At 40.3% G+C, this 11556-nt stretch overlaps 1 protein-coding gene across 1 annotated transcript in view; it reads right to left on the bottom strand.

Moving 5' to 3' along the window:
- LOC122798714 (zinc finger protein OZF-like) overlaps nt 1-11556 on the bottom strand; it is a 138063-nt gene that overhangs the window by 5056 nt on the left and 121451 nt on the right. The window lies entirely within an intron of this gene.

The raw sequence follows: 11556 nt of genomic DNA, 5'->3' as shown, positions 1-11556 counted from the left end.
GCAATTGCATTTAGCAGTGTTAATTGGTTTCTAGGTTGTTACTAAGACATAGACCAGTTAAACGTTTTTAATCCCACCCACTGCAATCCCACTGGTGCATACAACTAGTTACTGCCCTTGTCCATAAAGGGATATGGGTCAGGCATGGGGTAAAATCTAGATTTCTCATTCATTCATCTAAGTAAGAGCTGAAGACAGTGTGGACATGCTTTCTTTTACAGAAAGTAGAGGTTTGTTCCACTGGATGGGCATTCCTTGGGAGAAATACCTATCACACCAACAAGTCCTTTTTATGTTGCAACATGAATTTAGGACTCTTGATCTTGCATTTGTGTGATCTTGCATTTGTGTTACTACTAGTTTTACAGATATATGTAGTACAAAAATCAGGATCAGGTTATTTACAACTTTCTAGGCTAGATACAAACAACCATGTAAAACTATTTAGAAGACAGAGAAAAGAGACAGGGATTTTAGAATCTTTAGGTAACTTAAGCAGCTGATAACAGAAACTTTTTACAAGATGGATTAGGTGTGTTAAATATTGATGAACAGGTTGTTACATATAGCTATGCAATATGGATCTGTTACTTTAAAATGGATTTTTATATGTACTTCTATATGCTGCAAGCAGGCTACTACTGTCGATGTCAAGCATCCTTAAAAATGTAACTGAATGTATGTGACAAGAGGAAGTAATAACAGAAGACATGAAACTTCCATCCACCTGACAACACAAAGAGACAGAGGGAGTCAGACAGACGAACACACACAGAGCACATAACAAGGAGTTGAGGAATCCTTATTAAAAAGGAGCTTAATATACTAATTTAATTATGTCATTAGTAGGCTGTGCCAATTTATAATGTATAATGCTTTACTTTCCTGCTTTTAGTTGCCATTAATTGTCTTAAGAAGCATGTCTAGGCTTAAAAAGGCTCCCTGGGGTCATTACTATTCTAATCATCTATGAATGTATGAGTATTCTTTATACTGCTTCCTATAACAACTAATAACTGAATATTTGTGGAAACAGCTTTATGTTAATACAATACTGATATCATTGCATCTGTAAGTATAAAACATTCACTTGTACTTATTTCAAGTTGTTTGGATAAGTACATACAGAAGGGCACATGGTATTCCAGAACGGGGAATGTTAACCATTTCTGACTAAGGGGAGAGGGCCTTAGTAATACGTTTGGTGGTCAGAGCAGAGTTTATTGTCCACAAAGGTATCTATATTTCTAATGACAGTGTTTTGTGTAAGGGGTACTGTTTGTATGGTAGGTAAGCAGGAATTCCTATAGAATGTTATATGTTTTGGTGTTCAGTTTTAGACCATGATCATGAATTTTTGTTAGTTATGCCCTCTTGATGGATCCAGGTATTTTCAGTTGGGTTGATGATGGCTTTAAGATTGCAGTCATCTGGCAGCTTGTATCCAGAGGCCTCTAATGTCAGATTTGACTTATTGCCCTGGTTTAAACCACTGCTGAGAAGTTTCTTGGAGAACAGTGTGCAATTAATTGTAATACAGTGGAGTTGATCAGTGAAGCAACTTGGTAATTCACTGGGTTACATTAATGTTTCATACCCAGTTTGATCAATTTGCTAATGATACCAGATTAAATTATAGTTTCAAAAGCCTTGGCTAAATCAAGGTAAGTGTGTGCATGCAGTTACCCTCATTTAGCGTTCATGCAGCTCTTTCAAAGAAATCAGCAAGATTTAATAGGCATGATCTAACTTTTATAAAGCCAAACTTGTTTGGGTCTAGGGACTGTAAGTTCCCTGTGTCCATATATGTGAGGTCCATGGTAATGTATCTCATCATGTTGTCAATTTTTCTGGTGAGACAATTAGATCTATAGTAACCGAGGTTCTTTGTCAGGGCTCCATTGTATAGTGGACCAATTACAGCTGATCTCCAAGCTCCTGGTACATATCCAACAGAGATGCTGTGACTGAACAGTTTAAGGAGATATTTCATAGTGGGTACTTCATACTGACCAGGAAATAGCCTACTATGTTATGTGGTCCCACAGAGCTGATGTTTTTGGTCACAAAGAGCACTTTTGCCTCTTTTCAAATGTAATTATGGTAGTATGGGAAATTTGGAGAAGTCAGAGGGAAGAATTTGGAGCTAAATTTACCTGTAAGGACGTTAGCTAAATCCTCAGAGTTTGAATGGGTGATGCTTTTAGTGATAGGCTCACTGCAATCCTGGTAATTATTTCTGAGGGTCTTTGCATAAATAATGTCTTGTGGTTTTCTTTGACTGAGTTGGCAATTTTACTTATAATTTTCTCAGCGAAAATTGATCTTGCTCCAGAGTTGTTTGTTAATCCTTTTCAGGTTAGATTTAATACATGTGGTTTTGCTCTATTCTTTTTTATTGAAATTTGTTTATAGTTGAGGTTGCAGTTTACATGTTTGATCCTGTTTGCTTTTCAGTAAACAGATCTTAAATTACTTATTTTAGCAAATACAGAAAATCCATATATCCAGACCCACATTCAATTAAAACGGTCATGGTCTCTCTTAACAACAAATTCCCGTCAGAATAGGCATTACACTGTCAAGTTCTCAACAGTCAAAAATTGTTAACCATATGAATTTCAGAATTAATGATGCTTAACTCACAGTGGGTTATACATATGAAATTCCAACAAACTACAGAAAGAATATATTGTACTGCAAAAATAAAAACATTTTTTTGAAATCCTTAACACGGAAGACGATGATTAACATACAGCACAGTAACATTGTTGCAAATAAAGTACAAATGTATTAATATGAATGTCTGAGGCTGAATTCACACATGTCCCTGATGAAGACATATTATTATATGCTGCCATAAGACCTCCTTAGTTCTGTGTTATGGCACATCCTGATTTGTGTTTGCCACAGACACTGCTCCATACTGCATACAACAGCCCTGCAGATATCCACAACTGTATTTATAAATAAAATGTATCCTTTTTCAAATCTGCCCTAAAATATCACCTGGCAGCTAATTAACTATGCAACAGTTCCACACCTACAGTTTGAAGTATGCAATCCTAACTCTGTCTACTATGGATTCTATGCAGGTGTATTAATAAAGTATTTTGATTTTACTCACAATATCTTGAAAACATGCATTTCCTTAATCTGATACTCTTTGTAAATAAGGTTTGTTGAATGTTTTTCTATTGAATTGCCAAAATGGATTTCTATCTTATTTTGGAGCTTACCACGTAAGGCCTCTGCTGAAAAATTGCATTTATTTTGCCATACATACTTTCCTGGTACATGAAAACAGATAAATAAACAAACAAACAAATCACATCAAAGAAACAAATTTGCCATGCAACTACCCCATTTCTAAAACAAACTTTCATTTCTAGAACAGACTTCCTCTCCATTTCAAGTAATGTGACATACTGTTGAGAAGAAACTGGGCAACTCAATGTATATCCATAAATTCATCCTTGGTATGAGTGGTCTTGAAAAAGGATGTTTGGTTGACGGGTGGGTACTAATAAGCAGTAAATGGTCACGTGACACAGTTGTCATATACAGTCTATGTTTCTATTGGACTGCACATTCCTGAATTTTCTTTGTCATAAAACAAAAAGAAAATATTTAAGAGAAAAGTCAGACAATGCAGTGACTTTGAGACAGACTACCGTGCTCATCACGTGCTTGCAAACCTCTGTCAAACAAAAGGACTGAACTTCAAACTTTATAAGCCATGCTGTAGACTGCCTAACATGTCAGTCTTGTCCTGAGTCTCTTCAGTTCTGCTTCCTGGGATTTTATGCTGTTGCTAGCAAGTCAGTTCTTATCATTTGTTTTACGTTAGTAAAAAGCAGTAAGTGTAAACATACACATGTAGCCTAACCATGCACCATGCAAAGTACAGCCAGGAAATTTGTCTTCCTTCACAAAAAGGGCTAAACTACTAATTCTCATGAGTGAATATGTGTGAGCACATCCAGTCATCAAAACTTAACCTGAAGAAGGCTAAGGTATTACACAGTTTTAACATGCAAGGGAAGTCTGAACTATAGGTAGAGAATCCTTTGGATAATCACGTTAGTCCTCCAAGTCATCCTATTTATATTGAGATGGAAGTTAAGAGTTTCGGAACAATTGTTTCTAACATTACCAGTGTTTCTGAGGTACAGAATATCTAGTAAAACAAGGTCTTTCATAGCCAAAAAGGCAACACAGGGATTTCCTTGTAGGAGTCTGTACAACATGAAAAAAATGCACATACATTTTAATCTGTCCAGACAAATAAGGGAGCCTACCCCCCATAATTCTATACTTCCGTTGGTGGGGAAACTTTAAGATCTTTGAAACTGGTATATGCCTTTGATGACATACATACAAAATGGAGCATTACATTTAATGATCAGCCTAATAAGGGAGGAACTGAGGTATACTGAGACCTCTTTTGATCTTGATGATAAATCTTAGATAATTTGATGAGCCATGAAAAAAAAAAATTTCTTAATGTAACTGATACTTAGTGATCAAAGGACAGCTCACGGTCAAAGAAAATGCTTAGATCACTAAAGACTGCATCAACCTCAAGCAGGATTTATGTAATGATCATTAGGAAAGATTTGTTTCTCCATTGGACTACACTACAGTTTTTGCAGTGTGTGTACGTTTGTGGTCAAAACACCAGGTGCTGACTCTATTTTGCCCTTCGTGGAAAATATGTCAATAATGACACCGACATAATTGGTCATGCACAAATCTTGGACAGATGTCTTTATATCAGAGAAGTATATTACCAAAGAGAAAGGGACTCAGCATACAGGCCTGAGAGACTCCACTTGTGACTAATCCATTATGTGAGAAGGTTCTTCCAACTTTCACTGTGTCTGTACAGATTACCAGTTAGGAATCCACTGAGTAATGTTACATCTAACCTGGTAAGTGTACTAACAATGTATGCATGGGAAATTATACTGAATGCCTGAACAAGGCCAAGATGAGTGGCAAGGACAGAATGCCCCCCAAAACACACATACACTCACTCAGAAAAATCAACCACATTACCCTTCACAAAACCATTCTGAGTAGGATTAATTGTCTGTAAGTCAGGACTTTACTATTAAAGATACTAATTTGTCCTCCATGACATTACTGAAAATACAAGCAGTGAGGCTAATTGGACAATAATTACCAGTGTCGGTTACAAAAACTTTGTTAGGTAAGGCACCACAAACACTGTCTGCAAGAGTTCAGGCCCATCCCTTAAGGGAAGGATGACATTAAAAATCCTGAGCAGGAGTTCAGTAATAATGAACTTTGTGCTAACAATGAAGTCTTAAAAAAAAACATAAAGGATGTCCCTGGATTTAGTGTATGCCGGGTTGTCAGGATTTCAGAGCAATACTAAAGTTTATATCTGTAACAGTAACAGTACTTGGAACACATCTAGAGCCTGTTTACTGCATTTCCTGTGTTGCACTTAATTTAAAATTGTTTTTTTCTCTAAAAATGGCATTTTACCTGATTTTGGCCTAGCACTCAAGTGTGGGGTCATTTATTGCACTGTTGTGAATATTTTGCTGCTTGTGTATCTCTGCTACCTTTAAACTACAACAAAAAAGAAAAAAAAAGAAATCTTGCTTTTTTCCCACTTTCGTTCAGTTACGGATTTGCTGTTCTGAACTGTTTGGAAGTTTCTAGAAGGCCAGTGCTTGCTTGGGCTAAAGGGAAGTCTCTGTGTTCACCAGTGGCAGTGGTTAACACTGAACAGCCTGCCTGTCCCTGTAGGAGTGGTTACTGCCTAGAAGCTATAGTTTTATTGGCCATTTTGGGTCAATTCTAAACTCCTTGATCTCTCTCTCTTAAAACCCGGCTGCCTCGTGGTTTTGGCGTCTTTCCAGGCTTGCTAGTTGTTGCTGAAGCACCTACCAAGGGGAGAAAATGCTGAGAGAAGAAAAGGGGCCACTTTTGTGATTTTAAGTATTTCTTCTGATTTTTTTGTTAAGTTTTACTGCTTTGCTGCCTACTTTTTGGCATTTTCTGGCTTGCTAAGTTTATATCTGTAACAGTAACAGTACTTGGAACACATCTAGAGCCTGTTTACTGCATTTCCTGTGTTGCACTTAATTTAAAATCATTTTTTCTCTAAAAACTGCATTTTATCTGATTTTGGCCTAGCACTCAAGTGTGGGGTCATTTATTGCACTGTTGTGAATATTTTGCTGCTTGTGTATCACTGCTACCTTTAAACTACAACAAAAAAGAAAAAAAAATATCTTGCTTTTTTCCCACTTTCTGAAAGTTAAGAAAGTTCAGTTACAGATTTGCTGTTCTGAACTGTTTGGAAGTTTCTAGAAGGCCAGTGCTTGCTTGGGCTAAAGGGAAGTCTCTGTGTTCACCAGTGGCAGTTGTTAACACTGAACAGCCTGCCTGTCCCTGTAGGAGTGGTTACTGCCTAGAAGCTGTAGTTTTATTTGCCATTTTGGGTCAATTCTAAACTCCTTGATCTCTCTCTCTCTCTTAAAACCCTACAACTCTCTTTTTGTGCGGTTTTGCGCACTGAGCAGTGTCGGGCATCGCCGCCTAAACAGGTTTAAACTATTCCAGGCTCCACAAAGTCTGCTCTTCACTTTTTCCTGTAGAACTGTTCAAAAATCACTCTATTCTCTTTCTAAAACCCTGCACTTGCTCAGCTCTTATAAGGAAACACTAACTAACTAAAGCACTACACCCTCCTTGACTTAAGTATTAGGCTCCCGATTGGTCCTGCCTGATCAAGTGAAAAATCAGTTCCCTTCCCTAATCTGATCAGTAAAAAACCAGTTCCCTATACTAATCTGGTATGCCCAAGGGTCAGTTTCAGGGTTACTCTCCAGTCCAGCTGGTGAATCTGGGAATTTTGAGGCAATGTTACAATTGCCTTATGTACACAGACAACCCTCTCCTCCTTCCAACAAAGTCTAATACATGTGAGAGATGCAGTTACACAGCCAAACTGGAGGCAGAGTTCTCTAACCCAAGACTGGCACAGTTAATCAGGAGGAAAAGGTAAGCACCCGCACCACAAATCCAGTCTCACACAGACCTAGTGCATCTGCATACCCAACACATAAACACACAAAAACATACTTGGAGGCTCTAAATATAAATCTGCCTAAACAGCAAAGACCTCCTAAGCAGATATCCAAGCAACAGCCACCCCTCAACAATACCCACAAATCACATATCTCACAAAATCAGTGTGCCTCACAGTCACAGTCCTTAAGGCCAAACAACACACCAAATACACTTGTTATAGGGGACTCTATTGTCCGGCACACTGACATCCCGCTCACCAGACTGAACAAGGAGAAGGTCACTGTAAGCTGCCTGTCGGGTGCCAGGATCCGCCACATAATGCAAGCACTCAGGTCACTCCAAAGCAAGTACAAGTATGACTCCATTATTGTCCATGCTGGTGTGAATGACCTGAGACATACCTCCCTGGACTACACTACATGAAAAGAGACAGAGGAGCTCTCTGATCATGTAGCCCAAGCTGGTATGACCCTGACCTTGAGGAGCATCTTGCCCTCACCAAGAATGATGCCACAGTATAAAGACAAAATGATCAGTTTCAACAATTGGCTAAAGTATTGGTGTCATTCAAAGGGGATCCAGTGTCTGTCAGCCTGGGATGACATGCTCGACAAGCCATGTTGCTTCGCTAGGGACGGCTTGCACCTGTCACCCTTAGGCTTTTGTATACTGGCCAAGGCTCTTGCCACTCCCATAGTGCCTTTTTTAGGCAAGGCTCAAAGGACAAACCCACCTCCATAGACAACCCGAGGATAAAAAAAACTAAAGGTAATGCTACTCAATGCCAGAAGTCTAAACTTCAAGATGCACGCACTCGAGGCTCTCCTCAGTATGGAGAAAATCGATGTCTGTGCAGTAACAGAAACCTGGTTCAAGGCTCCTGAGAGCACCCCAGCACTACCAGATTATAACTCATACCATGCGTTTCGGCCCCAAAACTCGGACCAAAGCACAAAAGGAGGGGGAGTATCTATATTCATCAAATATACCTACACCTCCAGGTTAGTGGCACTGCACGAAGCACTGGAAACCATCCATGTGCAACTAACAGTGGGGAAAACTGCCTTTCAGTTTGTAGCCTGCTACAGAACACCCTCCCTATTACAGGAACCCCACTTGGCATTCCTGAGAACACTGGAGAATATGTTATTGGGTGACTTCAACTACCCAAACATTGACTGGGAAAACTACTCAAGCCCAAACACCCTCACCCAATGGTTCCTTGAATTTATAAACTTTAACGCGATGGAACAACTGGTCACCACTCCCACAAGAGGGAACATATTGGACCTGGTCATCACCAACATGGGGACTCTATGTTCCACACCAGAGGTAAACCCCTCATTGGTAAGATTAGACTATAAACAAATTTCCCTGGACATCCATATCCCGTCCCCACTCCCAGCCAAGGAAATCACTGTAAAGAATTTCTCAAAAGCCAACTTTGCACTTCTCAAGACTGAGGTGGAATCCTTCAAAGCCCCCGGGCCAGAGGATAATACAGCCCAATCTGCAGAATCCTTTACAAATGCATTCTATGAGCACCTGCAGGAATGCATGGATCATGGGTATCCCAAATAAAACCAAGACTCACTCCTCCAAAAACAGGAGACCTGTCTGGTGGACCCCGGCCATAAATAAGCTATACAACAGAAGGAGGAAGCTACTACATGACAGAGCAAAATCCCAAAAAGGGAAGGCATCTCTAATCAGTATTAGCAAGAAACTTTGAGCCCTCATAAATTCATCAAAGGCCAGTTTCGAAAGAAAAACTGCCCTAGACACTAAAGATAATCACAAGTCCTTCTTTAGTTATGTCAGGAACATGGGTGGAAACTCCCAGATATTCTCTGAATTGTTGCATAACGGTACAAAATATACCAAACCTACAGACATAGCCAACATCCTGGCAGACAGATTCAGTGCAAACTTCTCCCCCCACAAAGGAGCAAATGCCTATCCCAACTGAATGTAACCTCCCTGACATCACAGATGCACAGGTGAAAGCTACCCTCTCAAAAGCAGTCCCAGGCTGTGTCTTACACGAGCTCCAAGAAGAACTGAACCCTCATATTAAGTCACTGTTCAAACTTAGCCTTACTACAGGATACGTACCCAAAGAATGGCATACAGCTACAATGGTCCCACTCCACAAAGGTGGTGCTACAACGGACCCCGGGAACTATCGCCCCATAAGCCTAACTAGTCTGGTCTGTAAAGCTATGGAGCGTATTATCATGGAACACATAAACAAAGACATTGGGAGCCTCCAGACACTGGACCCTCCCAATTCAGCTTTGTTAAGGGCAGATCTTGCCTCTTAAACCTAGTTTATTTCTTTGAAACAGTTACCAAAGCCATAGATGAGGGCAAGGTAGCCCACACAGCCTACCTGGACCTCGCAAAAGCCTTTGACACAATACCCCACTCGGGCATCATAAATAAGCTTACCAGCTTAAATATCAACCCCTATATCACAAGATAGAACCCACATGGTCAGAATGGCAGGTGCCATGTCCGAATCCAAACCAGTTACAAGTGGCATCCCACAGGGCTCAGTTCTGGGACCTCTCTTTTTTGGTATATACTTCTCTGAGGTTCAGGCTAACAAGGGGGGATTATGGCTGATAAAGTTCAAAGATGACTACAAACTGGGGGCCATAATCGACTCTCCAGCTGACACAAGCATCCTCCAAAAGGGTCTCACAGAGATGGATGCTTGGTGCCAGAGCCACGGCCTCAAGCTAAATGCTAAAAAGTGCATAGTCATCCCCTTTGGGAAAAACAAGGTGCCCACAAATTACCACATAGGTGGTAATCCATTAAGTACAGAAGAAGTAATTAGAGATTTGGGGACCAACGTAGATAGTAATCTCTCCTTTGATAATCACGTTGCCAAAGTGGTTAGAAAGACCTTCTATATAGCCCACCTTATCAAGAAAGGGTTCGCATCTAGATCAAGAGAGGTCATTGTACCCCTCTACTCGTCACTCATCAGGCCCATCATTGAATACAATGCCCCTTTTGGGATGTACCTTACCCGACACCTGCAGCAACTGGAGAGACCCCAAAAATACCTCACTAAGAGGATCATGGGCTACAAACAGATGTGCTATGCAGCTCGACTAAAGAAACTCCAGCTCTACTCAGTTGCTTACCGCCTACTCAGAGGCGATCTATGCCTGACGTACAAAGCCATGTCAAACCCAAAATTAATGGACATGCTCCACATCAAAAAATCCAAGTCCCTTAGAACTTCAAGCTCCAGGGACTTAAACCTCAGCACAAAAATAAATAGGACATGCTGGAGGGACAGATTCATTTCCCAGAGGCTCCCCTCACTCTGGAATAGAATCCCAATTCATGTTAAACATAGTCCCTGCTGACCCTCTTCAAGAAAATCTGGACGCGTGGATGAGAAATCGCAAATTCACCCCTGGGATCTCTTCTGTGTCCCTGCTAGACAGAGGCACAGTAAACTAATCTTAAAGGGTAATTTCTGTGACCTACTTTACAGAGGCACAGTAGGCTAATCTAATAGGGAGGTGGAAGCCAAATACACCCTGGCTAGGCTTATAAATGCCCTAGGGCAGATAGCCTAGTATCTACCTATGAACAATTATAGTACTAACATTAATATATGTGGAACACAACCTACTGTGGTAACAAATGTGGTCCTTGGGTGACACAATGGAATTTATAGGTGGCATTGATGTGGTAAATAACTTTATCAAATATAACCAAGATGTCAAGGAATTCAAATTCAGAATCGTAAAGTATTTGGCACAAGGTAATGCTTATTTGACCAAATAGAAACAGATGCTCTCCCACTGCCCCCACCCGAAAATCCAAACGAGAGAGAGAGAGCTATAGACAGACATCATACCCTGTTATAACGGAAGTATTACTGGAACAGGCAAACCAACCTCCCAAAAGACATATATGAATGTACAGGAGTGTCAGTAATACCTCAAAATCAAGCAGCTCACTGTTCAGACTCCTAGCACTGAGCAGAGCCAACTTAATGAAGGCTGGATAAGAATTTGTTAGGTTGGAATGTCTAGCAAGTCAACTTTGCCCAAAATGGCACTAAGGGGACAAAAAGGGTCTAAGCCAATAAGCAGAAGCTCTGAGGACAGATGAAACCCATCCCTAGTAAACGGTCAAACCTGTCAATTATCACCTCCTTCACATACCTTGAAATGAGGCCAGTTAATAAGGCAACTGTTGAAATATTTTTTTTTTTTAAATTGTGACATTATTCTTGAAGAAGGCACTATACTGCTGAAGGCAAGCATCTTACCTGCCTATGATACATACATATAAAAACTCTCCCCAAGGTAGAGCATCTGAGGGCATTACCGAGGGGCTCTGGTCATTTCTGTAATCCCCGTACTAAACAGAGACTGAAATAACTGACCATGATCCTATCTTTTCACAGTCTACAGAGTGAAACATCACCATGCCTAATGGTCTAATGCA

The sequence above is a fragment of the Protopterus annectens genome, chromosome 3.part1 (assembly GCF_019279795.1).
Source record: "Protopterus annectens isolate FY-2018-M chromosome 3.part1, PAN1.0, whole genome shotgun sequence".
Classification (NCBI taxonomy): Eukaryota; Metazoa; Chordata; order Ceratodontiformes; family Protopteridae; genus Protopterus; species Protopterus annectens.
The sequence above is the reverse complement of the archived record's forward strand: the minus strand, read 5'-3'. Positions and strand labels throughout refer to the sequence as shown.